General features: G+C 44.0%; 1 long non-coding RNA gene across 1 annotated transcript in view; it reads left to right on the forward strand.

Moving 5' to 3' along the window:
- LOC144381056 (uncharacterized) overlaps nucleotides 1-15,256 on the forward strand; it is a 64,776-nt gene that overhangs the window by 48,799 nt on the left and 721 nt on the right. The gene's annotated exons all lie outside the window — the stretch shown is intronic.

Genomic DNA, 15,256 nt, shown 5'->3' on the forward strand with positions numbered 1-15,256 from the left:
GCAATTTGACACGTGGTTATGAAATGTAGCTTTCCTTTCAGGGAGAGGAAGACACCCACATTAGCTTCATTCTCAAAGGATCCAAGCAGCCTTCATATTTATCTTATCAATCAATTGTTGCAGCCCCTGAGGATCAAAACACTGACAAAAACAGGTTACTGCATGGGGAAGAATCTCAATCCTAGAAGGAAGAGCCTTGGAGCATGGAATGATCCCCAAGCAAGGAAAATAGGGTGACCAAAGAGAAGAAGGTCATGGAGACAAAACCCTTATGCCATGATCCTTTCTGGTCCTGTGTGCTGTGCACCCCAGACCTGTTCACTAAGTGGACCAAGGCTGTTTGATAGGAAGGGGATCCAACCAAATATACTGGTTCATCTGTGAACAAGAAATCCAGGTCAGCAAAAGGACTGACGGGACATGCAGGTCAGAGGTGATCCCACCTGGGACTTGGGGGGAGGAAGCATGAGGCCTATTCTGGGTGCTTGGCATCGTGGGGGCCTCAAGGGGCTCCAACAATTTTCCCAAAATACCCACTACAGGCAAGAGAGAAAACTAGGGCACACCTGAGACCTCAAAACTGTGGATTTGCCTTTTGGCCTTGGCTTTGGCCTGACTCTGGGCTTTGTCTGCAGTGCTGGATGAGACAGGATGGGGTGAAGGACTCACATGGGGAGCTGGCAGGACTGGGAACATTTTTTGTTGAACTTGCCCTGGAACATAGTCAATGATTCTACTTATAGACAACAATTCTTGAAGGAGCTGTCTGTCCCAAAGCCCATGCCTTATTCACCACCTTCAAGTTATCCTGGCCTGCTGAGGACTCCTGAGGGGTCCCCTCTGCTCAGCACCTGCCCAGGTCAAGAGGAATGAGGGGCAGTCTGAGCCTGTGCACCGTGCCTCCCCCCTGCACCGTGAAGCCCTAAGTGCCCCCCCAGGAGCATCCAGAACATAGGGTCTCAGAAGGACTGGGGTACATGCATCCCAGCATCTAGCTGTGCTTTCCCAAGTCAGAGGGGGCAGAGCGGGCAGTGGCCCCAGTGTCTGACTGGGATGCCAGGATGCTCTCTGGGAAGTAGGATGAGAGAGACAAAGAAGAAATCCGCTCATATTACCACCAACTGCTTGGCGCACATTCCCTCCATAATCTTCGCAACTCTGAAAGGTGTGCTCTATCTTTACCCCAACTCTACAGCCGGGAAACGAGATGAGGTAGCCTTCCTGAGGTCACACAGCTTGTCTCCAGAGCTCAGCATCCCGACCACGGCTGGACATGTCCCTCATGCTGGGGTTACCCCGCAGCCGTGACGGGAAAACCGCGTGATGAGTGGGGGGCGGGGGCACGCTTGCTCTATCATGTTGGCTCTCAGGATGTCTGAATTTCTGATAGTGATTTTTTTATTACTCCTTTTGTTTTTATTTTTTATTAATGATTTTACTATTGTTCGACTTATTATTAATTTGATCACATCTCTGTTTGGCGATCAGATTATTCATTTAAGCATTCGCTTATATTGGATTTTACTCTTCACTTCCTTGCGGCAATAGTAGTTTTCCTTGCAGGTCAGATCCTGATTTATTGTTCCCACAGACACCTTTAGGCCCTGCTTCTGAGACCACCATTGATCTGTCCAATTTCACCAACTTCCTTCTCCTTCCCCCTGCCATCTGGGCTGCAGAGAACAAGGTATCTCACTAGAGCTAGGACCCACACCCCAGCCCTCCTGCAAATGCTGCCAATTTAGGGTCCTGGGAGTCACCTGGCTCACGGGCTGTGTGGGTGCACGCAGATCACCGTGAGTGTCTAAGACGAGAGAAGTCGGCATGTTTATGGCGTATCTAGCTGCACTCTGAAATTGAGGGAGAGGTGTCTGCGGAACAGAGGTGATGGACTGGTGGCCTCAAGGATGTGGTACGGAGATGCATCAGGGAAAGGTAAGGTTTCGCAGTCTGTCTCACGGGGAATCTCCAGGAGCTCTTTCCACACAGACTGGAACCAGAAGGAAGCATCCCAGAAAGGCGCTTGGACCTTTTCAGGGATTTTCATCAGAGCTTGACGCTCCAGCCGTGAATGTGGGTCCGGGGCTCTCCGTGGGGACCCCGGGCAAGGCAGCGGGGCAGCAGATTGAGGCCCGTGAAATCCAGTGTCACATTTCAGGCATGTATTTTCCTAACAACAAACAAACACGAAGAAAAAAGTAATTAAAAAAAAAAAAAAGACTAGTTTTGCTGGAAATTGCTTTTCAACAACTGTGGAGAGAGGCTCCTACCGGGTGTGGTGTTATCTCATTTGATTCCAGAACCAAGGATGTCTGTTCCCGCACCACCAGCAGGAGATGACAAAGAGAAGGTGGCAGCCGGTCCCGGATCTGCAGGCTGCTCGTGGGGGTGAGGGCCGCCCCATGCCCAGGAGTCACTTTCCGGGCCCCAGGGCAGGAGGGGAGTGAAGGCGCAGGGAGCCCAGGCGGGAGGTAACGTCACAGATCTCAGGTGTCCCACTCAGGCCAACGGGATAATTGTCAGGCATGAAAAGGGCCTCCAGCTTCAAAGTGATTAGGATGTAAATCTTCCATGAAATTTCTTTTCATTTTCTGTCGCTGGATTTAAAAAGCAAACTAACCTCACCATTAACAGGGCCCTGTGCCTGCAGTGCTCTCAAGCTTTCCCCCCCGACCTCCCTCTTCCTTCTCCTGGATCGCTCTGTGCTTCCCCTTTGTCCACCTGCGTCCTGCGTCTTTACCTCCTGCCTCCGGCGGGCGGGTCCTTCTGCAGTGGGGGGTCCGTGTTTGGTCTGAGTCCCCCTCTCCTGGCGTGCCGCTTGCTGGCAGGTGCAGCGGATATTCTGGTTAGATCCGAGCGTCTGCACCCAAACACTGTGCTCGCGCCAAGGACCCCCGCCGCCGCTGGCTCCTTTCATCACTAGTTGTCCCCTGGGCCCTGGCTCTCTGCACTACAGGTTGAAGGTGCTTTGTCACCCCTGTGCTTTCCTGTGATGTTAGTTTCTTCTGGAACAGATGTCTGGACAGCTTTTCATGAGCAGCCCAGAGCGCTGCCTCGGAAAGCCTGTGGTGGTTTTGGGGACCGGTTCCTGCATCATCCGCCTTCAGTGCCTCAGGGACCAGCGAGCTTAGCCTGCTGGACACACTGCACTGCGAGCTGCTGGAGGGCAAGGGGATCCTTCTGGGTCCAGATCCCCAGCAAGGAGTCTAGAGTGTCAGAAGCATTCAAGGAACGTTTGCAAAGTGGCTGAATTAATAAATCAGTTTCTAGACGAGGGCACCTCTGCCCACATGCCCTCAGCCACAGTGGTTTTGTTGGTGGTGATGCGGCTCTTGGAAGGGCTGGAAGTTTGGCTTTAATGCCTTCTCCATCAGTTTGGTGATTACGTGTTCCCCCCAAGTGCCTTCCCAGGCACCACCGGGTGAGGGCGCCATGCCCTCCTCCTACAGTCTATGTAGACAGAGTGGTGGGCAACAGTGGTCCGTCACTGTGTCTCGGACATGAATCTTGCTGTTAGCAATTGCATGAGTTTGGACAAATTGTGTAATCACTAAGCCCCAGCTGCAAACTGTAAAAGGTACAACTGTAAAAGAGAGACCATAATAGAACCAGTAAGATAACGCATAGTAAAGCAGTTAAAGTACCACCAGAATGCGGTGCTCACCAGCGGGGCTTGCCCATTATTAGCTGATTTTATTATTGTTGCTAGAGTTGTTACCATTACTGTTATTCCTCCCACCCCACTGCCGTAGAGCCCATCTTATTCTTGCTGATGTAGCAGTGGGGTCCCTGGGCTACTTTGGAAGGGTCTGCCCACCCTTGTCCAGCCTTAACTTCGCAAGAGCTGAATGCAAGCAGAAGCAACTCAGACCTGCAAAGGAAAGCTCTGCACTCTGAAGGTTCTGGACTGTTCACTCAACATCAGTCTTCCTACTGTGTTCTCTTTACCTTTCAGCATCATCTCAATGTTTGGGGACACTGCGACCCACTTTAAGGTGACATCTACTCAGATCTTTCCCAAGCAAGGTGTGATGGGCCCCACGGTGGCCTCCAGGAATTTCATGTCCTCCCATGTCCTTTGTAAAGGGATAACCTCTCTCATCCCTGTTCCTCCCTCCGGCTAACTCATGCTTACCTCCTGAACTCGACATAGTCACCACTTCCCTCAGGTTGCTACCTGACACCCAGGCTGCCCAGGAGCCCCCTGCCAGGCTCAACATCTCCACTCATTCCCCTGCAGCAAACATTAGTCGAAATCTATCTACTTCCCAACTATTGAAAATGATACTTTTCCTACAGTGAACACCTGCTGTGTGTGAGGGTATATGCCCACTTTATCTCGTTTGATTCCAGAACCAAACAATTGATTACAGTATCACTATCCCCCCAAATATTCACTCTTTGCGGATTGAGAACCCTAAGAAGGCAAGTAACACCCTTTCTATTATGCAGCTGAGAGGCACAGGGCGAGAACCCAGAGCAAGATGATTCTCAGGATTTCGACAGCCTCTCACTGTGTGCTATTGACTGCAAGCTGCTGAAGGTGAGAGACTACGTTTTATTTGAATTTTGATTGCACGTACCTAGTGCGGTGCCCAGCACAGAGCCTGGCACAAGGCAGGTTGTTAATTGCATTATTTAACAGCTACGCACAGATGCTCACTATTCTGGGGAATCAATAGGTGAAATCAGCAATCTAAGGCTACCCATTTCTGTGGATGGCCTCGTGCCTGTACACACAGAATGGGCCAACACAGGATGAGAGTTGAATTAAACTGAAATGGGCCATGAAAAGAAGGAATAAGAGAGCTAGAAATTATTCGAGAAAAGTAAAAACCTACAGATGAGTTTTAGAGTTTCCTTGCATTAAGGGAATTTGCAAAGGGAATAAAGGGCTATAGACCAGCAGACCAATTTAAACCTCCTAGTGGGTCATGAAACTCCAGCCTCTTCCCAGAGGAGATCATTTTAGAGAAGAGGGCCAACTCTTTCCTGCAGACTCTCTTTGATGCAGCAACTGATAGGACCCCAAGACCTCAGTAGCCTAACCCAAGACAAGTTGATTCTCACTCGTGTGAAGTGCAATCAAATGTTTCTGTGAGCAGGCACCAGCTTCCTTCCGTCTGGAGCTCTGCCCTCCTTGGGGCCCTAGGGATGGAGATTTATGGGTCAGTCCTGGAAGTGGCACCTATCACTTTCCAGCACTCCGTGGCCAGGACTTTGTCACCTGATCACACCTAAATGCAGAGGAGGCTGGAAACACAGTCTAGCTGGTGCCCTGGAGGAATGGAGAGGGGCTTGGGGAAACACGAGGCAATCTCTCTGCCTATTTCAAGACTGTAGACACATTTAATCGGTGCAGAAAATGCATTTTTGCTGCAATGTACAATGTGCCCTTTCATGGCATGTCTGCATCCTGCAGGGTAAGTTTGGGCTGTGGCATGAAGAGGGACAACCTGCTGGGTCCTGACAGCGAAGGCTCACATCCACAGCCAGCCAGCGGCAAAGACCTGATTCTAAAAACAGCCCGCTACTCATCCGGCTAGGACCAATAGAGGAGTGGGTGTCAGAGGGTAAACTGATCTTCCGGAAGGGCACCTCCAGCTTGGAGGACAGCCAAGGGACCACAGGATAGCTGGGGGTCTGCAGATGTTTCTACAGAGGGGTCAGGTAACGTTTGGCCATGGAGGAGACTCTCTTGTATTCTTTCTGTTTTTGCTATGTTTTGTTTCGTTTTTAATGCTGCAGTTCTCCAAGAGTGGGAATACAAATTCTGCACTCGGAAAGCATGGCAGACACCGAGCCAGGAGAGCTGCGGAAGAGGAACACAGAGATCTAGGAAGAAATGCATTTTGTTAAATGAATTTTCACTACAGGACCGAGGTGGGAAGACTGTGTGGTTCTTCCTGAGAAAGATGTGGTCCTGGAGGTCTGGTGATTTGTCTATAGCCGCAACAGCTAAGGAAGGAGCAGGGAGAGACAAGGTGGCCAGCCCTTCCCCAGGCCTGGTGCGTGGTAGCCTGCGGCCCGCGATCACCAGGGTCCAAAGGCACACCTCTCCGGGCTGCTCTTGACTGTGTACATCTTGGCAATTCAGAGCTCCTTCCAAAGGGAGGGACAGTCACTCTGCACACAGACAGTGGTGTGCAAGGGATTAGCATGTCTCCAATCACGGCTGCTAGGAATCCATGGATACCCAGCAGGTCTCTTCCCCCTGGGGGGTGGGATCACCCCGGGCTGTCTGTCCCCCAACTTTTCCTAGAACACCTCCGTGGGGTTAAGCAGGTCTGATCATGCACAGTTTGCTGAGTGTCTTCCTTTACCTCCCCCACTTCCCCAACCACTCGCAGGGACTCCTGCTTTGCCCAAATCAACTATTCTTCCTGAATATTTGACTCAAGCCCCACCTCCAGGGAACTAAAAATAGAGCAACTGCCATCATTTTCTGGACATTTCTATATTACACCATTTATTCTTACCACATAGCTCTTTTTTGAATATAGTGCTTGTTTTCAGGTAAGCTAGCAACCCCTTCGTTCTCTGTAATTTCTGTAACGGGCACAGAATAAATACCTGTGAAGATGATAAAGAATTGAATGGAAAAGATCCAATGCAATTACAGGCAGAAGAACAGGAAAAGAAATTTGGGCTATTTTTCAATGAGATGATAACGAGTTAGGAAAGAAAAGAAATGAAGGGTTGCTTTTCCGAACAGAAAAGTGGCAGCTGGGAAACTGCACTAATAAATTCTGCTAGAGAACCAGACCTGCAGGAGGAAAGGAAAATCAGGGAGGAGAAAGCAGGAGGGAGCCCTGCTGTGCGGCCGCAGGGTGGGGTGTGAGGATTGTGAGCAGACCTGTATTTCTGCTGGTGCGGGTAGAAGGGCCGCAGCGTCAAGGGAGGAAGCAGCTCCAGGGGGAAGGGAGTGGCATCCGGAACTGGCCACACCACTGTGAGTTAGTGGACCGTCAGGGGCGAGATCGGAAACCACAAAAGTCCACTGTATGTGGAACTGGGTATGTCCCTTGGTGAACAGAAACCACAGCAAGAGAGAAGACTGGAAGCCCAGATCCTTTCAGACACCCAGCTTGGAATGAAATCATGCCTGTCATGTGCTATCATGAGGTTCTTGCAAGATTAGAAATATTAACCTGTTAGCAGGTGCAAACACCATCTTGCATCTCAACCTCCTAGTGACGGCAGCCTAGTGTTTGCTCCGGGTTCTGTGGCCTTTTCCTCAGCACATCATGCTCACCCCTCTGCCCTCTGTATTCATTTATCAAAATGCCTCCCAAGGAAATCTGTGTTCAAGTCATTTGCCAGGGATGTTCCTGCAAATGCAGAGCGTTCATTGCCTTCCTGGGGCCCCAGCGTCAGAGCCCTGATTGAGAGGAAGAACCTCCAGCATCGGCTGCCCTAGAGAAGGGACGACTGGGGTCTCACTTACTCTTAGCAGCCGAAGGAACAATTGCTTGCCCCCCATTCCCGACCAGGGAAGGCACTGCTCCTAGAGTCTCCCTGGGATCCTGCCATCAGCTGTGTCATTGCTCTGAAGACACCTGCTGTCACCAACCAGTCACTTGTCTGTGTGTTCCTCTAGACAGTGAACACCCAGAGGGCACAGGCTTATTTTTGTAACACACATTTGTATCTTACTGCTTAGTGCAATGCCTGGTACTCAGTAAACGCTGAGTGAGCGAATGAATCCGTGGCTTCGTTGTCCACCCGCAATCTCCAGCCACGTACCCAAGACTTGCAAGCCTTTCTAGGTCTCCACGCATGGTCATGGTTGCCTCCCTGGGCCCTTGGGTGGTTTCTCTGTGTCCTTAACCCGTCACACTTGGCTCTATTTGTCTATTCGGTTGTTTCTTTTTGAACTCCTTCCATCTGTGTCCTCTTTCATGGTCAATTCTTCTCTCCCCAAAACCCATCTCCTACCAGCTGCCAGGGAGACTTTTCAAACCCTTTCCCGTTTCTCATATTTCAGAGCCCCGGTCAGCATGGCAGAGACAGAGGGAATTCTCTTCAACAGGCCTCATCTTGATCTCGACTTCTTTTGACAGGGTCTCACACGGTCTCAGCACTGCCTCTAAAAATTAATAAAACCCCAGCTCTTGGCTATAATTTGGCTTATTAACTGACCCTCTGTTACCTATGCTAAAATCTTCTGTTAAATGCAATTAAAGTAATTTGATTCCAGCACAGAACCCTGCTGTGTAATCACCTTGTCTCTGCTGCTCTCCCGTCTGCATGTCATGCTCATCCCCCTGCAGTGCTCCCCACAGGCTTGCCGCTCAGCCTGGCTCTCCACTGTCCACACCTCACTTCAGCAAAGATTCAAAGACAGACCAAGTGTCCCCTGTTGGACTCCTGCAGTTATTCTAAGCTCTGTCCCCGATTACTCTAAGGACCTCCCACATCCGTCCTTTGTCTTCTTCCAAGTGCTGGTCCTTGGGAAGATGTGTATGGTTTTGTTTCTCTGAACAGAGTTACATGTTCCTTTCCTGTGCATCTCCATCCTTTTGTTTTCTGAATTTTCCACTCCCTTCAACAAAGAAGCATGGGTTTACCTTCTGTGGCAATTCCCTCAGAGCCTTCCAGAGTCATCTGCATACCTGGTGTTTGCTAGTGAGGAAGGTGAAGAGAGGGAAGGGATGAAGGGATCTGTCTGATGGGCCTTAGAGGTCTCATTTGCCAACTACGTCCATCTACCCCACATGCAGGAAGATGTCCTTTCCCTGGCAAACCTGAGAATACTAAAAAATCCAAGTAGGTTTTACCCAAGTACATACCCAAGTGTTTAGGGTGGCTTAAAGAATCAGCAGTATGGGACGGCATAGTAATGCCATCCGGATTCACATTAGCTCTTCACTGGGACATATCTTAGCTGTGGAAAAGCACAATGCAAATGCTAACTTATCTGTGGAGCCTCCTGATGTGGGAGAGATGACGCTCCTGAGGAAGGACCGGCCTTCTCTAAACCATCTGTCTGGACTCTGTGGGGAGAAGAATTGTCCCTCCCACAGAATTGAAGGTCAAGTAACCAAAGAGAAGCAGCACTTCTTGCTTTGGAAACGAAATAATGACTCTCTCTCTCTCTCTGTCTCTCTGTCTCTGTCTCTGTGTTTATCAGTTTGATATGCAGAAGATATCTCCCTAATCCCATAAAGGGTGAGATGTATTGGTGTCACTCTCTGAAAGGAACTAAACACATAATTTGAGGGCCTTTGAGGAGAAATTGTTTTGACCTGATCTTAGGGTCAGGATATAATGTCCCTGTCCGAGCATGATTTCCAAACCTTGCCAGAGCTTTCCACAGACATTAAGGTGCTGCTAGCAGAGGTGGTAATCAGGGGGATTTCTGTGATTAATCAGTTTGGGAAATGTTACAATTTTTTCCATTTTTTATTGTTATAAAACACACATAACATTTACCATAGTAACCATTTTTAAGTTCATCATGTTGTACAACTATCACCACCACCCATCTCCAAAACTCTTTCTACCTTGTAAAGCTGAAACTCTCCACCCATGATACCGTAACTCCCCACTTCTCTCCACAGCCCCCGTCAACCTACTTTCTGTATCCATTATTTTGACTAACGCAAGTACTTCATGTAAGTGGAGTCCTGCAGATTTGTCTTTTTGTGACTGGCTTATCTCACCTGGCATAATGTCCTCAACGTTCATCCATGGTGTCGGCTGTGTCAGAATTCCCCCCATTTTAAGGCTGAATAACATTACACTGAATGTACGTACCACATTTTGCTAACCTATTCATCTGTCAGTGGATATTTGGGTTCTTCCATGTTGTAGTCATTGTAAATAGAGCTGCTATGAACGTTGATGTATAAAAATCTCTTTGAAACCCTGCTGTCAATTCTTTTGGGTGTATACCCAGAAGTAGAATTGCTGAATCATATGGTAATCCTATTTTTATCTTTTGTGGAGACATCATACTGTTTTCCACAGCAACTGTATCATTTTGCATTCTCACCAACATGAAAGGGTTTCAACTATTCCACATCCTCCTGGATACTTGCTACTTTGTGTTTTCTTTTTTTGAATAGACATCCCAATGGATGTGAGGTGTTACCTCATTGTGGTTTTAAGACGCATTTCCCTAATGATTAGTGATGTCAAACATTTGTTCACAGGCTTATTTGTGAATTTTCCATACACAAATGTCTACTCAAGTTCTCTACCAACATTTGAATGAGGCAGAACACAGAGCTTTTGAAAGTACAAGGATAGACAAATTTAAACCAAGTTTAGTCAAAACAAAGGATATATTAAGCAAAGCAAATGTGTGATAACATAGGAAAAAGTAAACTTTAAGACAAAAGTATCAACAAAGATAAAAATGTCAACATAATGACAATAGTAAGTTTCTTCAGGAAAATTCTAAATATTGACATGTATGACTCAGTATTCACGTCTCTATCAGAGCTTCAGGACATATAAAGGCAAAAACTGACAGAACTACAGGTGGAAAATGAAAAATGTGTTATTACTGTGGGAAATTATTAAGACAGTCTCTTCCAGTAATTGAGACATAAATATATGGAATAGAAATAAGATATAGGCCAGCTTAATGTTGCAATTATAAAACATCTTGACTTAAAAAAAATCTATAGAACATTGACTAATAGTGGAACCTTTGTTAATATTGATTTTGTTATCTAGACCATAAAACTCATCACAGAGGGTTTCACGGATTATTTCTTCTGACCACAGTGCAAGTAAACTGCAATTTATTTTTAAAATAATGCATGTTAGGCTATTTCAAAACAAACTTGGGCAGAACCCATGACTCAAAGGAGAAAATATAATCAAAATTAGAATATATCTAGAAATAAATGATAATAAAAATACCACTTCTCAAAAAAAAGAACTATAAAGACATTTGGAATTATACTAACATCAGCAAAGAAGATTGATAGAAAATACATTATTATTGAAATCAATGTATTAGAGAAAAAAGCAAATAATAAGCATCAACAAAGTAGAAGGAATATTATAAGATACCAGCAGAAATTAACAAAACAAATAAATGTATTTTTAAAAAAGAGACAAAACTCAAGAAGATGGTTATTTGAGAAAAAAATAAAATAAAATAAAACTATTGGGGAAACTGATGAAGAAAAACATTTTTAGAAAACATTCCTAAGGTTTTTAAAAATGAAAAGTTACAAGGTACAGTGTGGAAAATAAATTTGAAGAAAGAAATTAAGAATTTAAGGGTACCTGGGTTGCTCAGTTGGTTAAGGGCCTGCCTTCGGCTCAGGTCATGATTTTAGGGTCCTGGGATTGAGCCCTGCATCAGGCTCCCTGCTCAGCAGGGAGCCTGCTTCTCCTTCTCCCTCTGCCTGCTGCTCCCCCCACTCTCCCCCCCGCCCGACAAATAAATAAATAAATAAATAAATAAATAAATAAATAAATAAATAAAAAGAAATTAAGAAATTAAGAAGATAGTGTTCTGGGATGGGGGAACAATTATATTAAGGCAACTCAGGAGGAAACAGAACAACCTGGGTAAAAATATACTTGTCAATAAGTAGAACCAGTATTTAAAATTTTACCAAAAACCAAGGTCGATCAAAACAAAAAAGGTCTTCCGGTAAAAATTCTACCAATAATTCAAAAACCAGATATTCTAATATTATAGAAATTATCCCAAGGACTAGGATACAAAAGCTGGGTTCAAATCTAATAATGTTTGTTCAAAGGAGGGACAAGGACACTGTAAGAAAAGGATGTTGTAGGCTGGTTTCACTGTTGATCATAGAAGCAATAATATTCAATATATTCAATATATTAGCAAACTAAATCCAGCGGTACATTAAAAAAATAATGTATCATGAACATAGTGGTTTTATACCAAGAAGACAAGAACATTATAAAATCTACTATTGTCATTCAAAATGTAGATGGAAAACGATTAATTTAGACATACAGTAATTATACTTAATTCAATTCAATTATATTCAAAATAAAGCTTTTCTAAAACCTAGAAAGTAGAGAATTTTCCTTATTATAATAATATTTGCTAAAAACTACAATGAATCCCATATTTGATTGTAAAATGATGATAGAATTTTCTCTAATGTCAAGAACAAAAACAGAAGTCCTATTTTCACTACTTTTTTTTTCAATTTTTTTTCTGGGTGTCTAAGACAACACTATTAAGCAAGAATAAGGAGGTAAATATTAAAGACTAGAGGAGTCAATATATCTATATTCATAGAAAACCTTGGAGCATCTAGAGCTAAATTATTGGAATTAAAGAAAATTCAGAAGGTTGCTAGATGTAAAAATCAATCTATGAAAATGGATTGCATTCTAAATAACCATCAACAAACAGAAAATCTAATTATAAAAAATACTATTTACAAAACAACAAATACATTGTCAAGGATTAAGTCTAGCAATGACATGCAATAACTTTGCAGGTCAAAATATGAAATATTATTAAAAGACATAAAATAAGACATAACTAGATGAAGAGAGAGAATATGTCATGGCTAGAAAGACTTAGATATCAAGATTTTTCATAAAATAAAAGTGACTGAAAGTGTGATGTTAGCACTGGGATAGAAAAAGAGACAAAGAAGGCATGATGGAGAGCCCAGAAACAGACCCTCACACACGTATAGGAAACTGGTATATGGCAAAGGCAGCTTTGCAAGTTAGTGGAGAAATGTCGGCATTTTTAGTAAAAAGCATGAGGAAAAGTAGTTATCCAAAAAAAGAAAAAGTACGTATAAAATTTAAATACTAGATTATACCTTATACAAAGACCAGTGCTAAGTGGGATAAAAAAAAATCTAAAGATGAGAAATAAAACTAAAAATTTGCAAAGGAGTGCAGGCTTACACCTGTGTAAAGATAAATGGTGTCGGATGTGCCCACCCACCATAAACAAGTAGAAATAAAAACTAGACAAAATACATCCAAGGTATGGGACAATAAGCAGCACAGAACTCTGAACTCAGAAAGAAAGAACCAAGAGATTCCTGACATCAATTTCTGCCTGCAGGAAAATTCTAGGCTTCTGTCTGGCGAGAGGGACCCAAGCAGAAAATCATAGTCTTACTGAGTTCAAGAGAAAGAGACAGCACTTGAAGGAGGCAAAGGTGGGTGGAATATGCAGGGCAGGTAACAGAGTGGAGGGAGAGAGCGTCCCCTTGAGTCTTTGGCTGAATCTCATCTGCTCAAGCAAGAGAAGGAACTCCATGAGACTGGGAGAACTAGTTCCAGGTTCTGAACAGTTACCAGGAAAGTGTAAAAGTCCCCATGCAAAGGCAAGAATTATTTATATTCCTTATCAGGCAGTATGAAATTCTCTTTTTGAATACACTGGGCATTTTGTAGAGATCCCAGGAAATCAGTAAGCACACAGAAGTCACCCAAAGAGAAGTAGGGATAAAATAACCCTAGAGTAAAAGCTACCCTAGACGTATCCAAATAAATTCCTAAAACCAAGCTTCAAAAGGTTCAAGCTGGTCCATAAATTGTAAAGTGCCTGGTTATATGCCCACTGAAGTGCAACATGTTTTCAAGCAATAAAACAATATTCAGAACTCAAATTTATAAATTCACATTGAATCCAACCAAAAATTATTAGATAAGACAATAAGCATGTAACCGTCCCACCAATTACTAGGAGAAAAAGAAGCCCCTAAAAACAGACTCAGAAACAAGAGAGATTATAAATTAGCACAAAAAGACTTTAAAACAGTATTTATATTATGCTCAGAATACATGAATACAAAGAGAAGAACAATTGAGGATATAAAGAAGAACTACACATAACTTGCAGAGACAAAAACAAGTCATACCCATGAAAAGCCCCATGTATTCAAAAATTCTCTACTTTGAGTATTAGGAAAATTTCACTGGTAATATTAACAAAAATAAATAAATACTGTAAAAAATCAATGATTTTGAACATAGAAATAACAACTATACAAAATGAAGCATAAGGCAAAATAAAGTCTGGAAAAAACTGAACTTACTAAAATTTATTGATAACTTCCAAATCATTACTCCCAGCACTCTCGTGGCCTAACAAGACAACATCTGCCTTTCAGTTTTAGCTTTCCTACTGACAACAAGTGTGCTTTTTATAATATATATATATTTTTTAAAGATTTTATTTATTTATTTGACAGAGAGAGACACAGCGAGAGAGGGAACACAAGCAGGGGGAGTGGGAGAGGGAGAAGCAGGCTTTCCGCCGAGGAGAGAGCCCGACGCGGGGCTCGATCCCAGGACCCTGGGATCATGACCTCAGCCGAAGGCAGATGCTTAACGACTGAGCCACCCAGGCGCCCCTTTATAATATATTTTGTGTCACGGTTGTGTTTTGGGGCTTTTTGTTGGTGATTTTGCTGTTTACCATTACCCCGAGCATAATGAAGAAGTGCTGTCAGTGCTCTTAAGCATGAGGAGGCTGTGATGTGCCCGATGGAGACAATACATACATGAGGTCAGCTTCATTCAGGCACGAGTTGTAGTGCTGTTGGCCATGACTTTAATGTTAAAGAATCAACATTGTATATCAAATAAGATGTCTTTATAGAAACACAAAAAGATTGTGTGTTGATTGATTGCTGAAAATGTGGGCTGACAGGAACCTAACTCTCTATGTGCCAAGGAAACAATGTTCCGTATTCAGTAATTCAGTAATTATGGCCACTTTACAGAACATAACTATTGAGAATAATGAAAATTGACTGTATTTTTCATATTAATACAATTGCTACATTTTTAAAACAGAACTATGATAGAAACTATACTAAGAAGAGGTGCCTTCTCAGGGCATCTGGGTGGATCAGTGTGTTAAGTGTCCAATTCTTGGTTTCAGCTCATGTCGGGCATAGGTCTGCTTGGGATTCTCTCTCTCCCTCTCCCTCTGCCTCCCTCTCCACTTACATAAGCTCTCTAAATAGATAAATAAATAGATAAATAAATAAATAAATAAATATCTTTAAAAAAAAAAAAGATGTTCTTTCTCAAGTCCTTCCTTCTTGGAGCTCCTTCCTAGAGGAATTCCTTGTGTTGGACTAACTTTCCAGCCAAGAACCATGATAAACTTTGTGCGTTAGACACACAAGTCGTGATAGACAACTTTTGAAGGCCCTGGGAAGTGACTACAAGTTGGCATAACCAGAGGGGATGTGACTCTTGAAAGAAGAAAACCACACTTAGTGAAATCCACATTCATGTCTTTCACCGCCAATAGGAAAGGAAG

Source organism: Halichoerus grypus, chromosome 2 (assembly GCF_964656455.1).
Source record: "Halichoerus grypus chromosome 2, mHalGry1.hap1.1, whole genome shotgun sequence".
Classification (NCBI taxonomy): Eukaryota; Metazoa; Chordata; class Mammalia; order Carnivora; family Phocidae; genus Halichoerus; species Halichoerus grypus.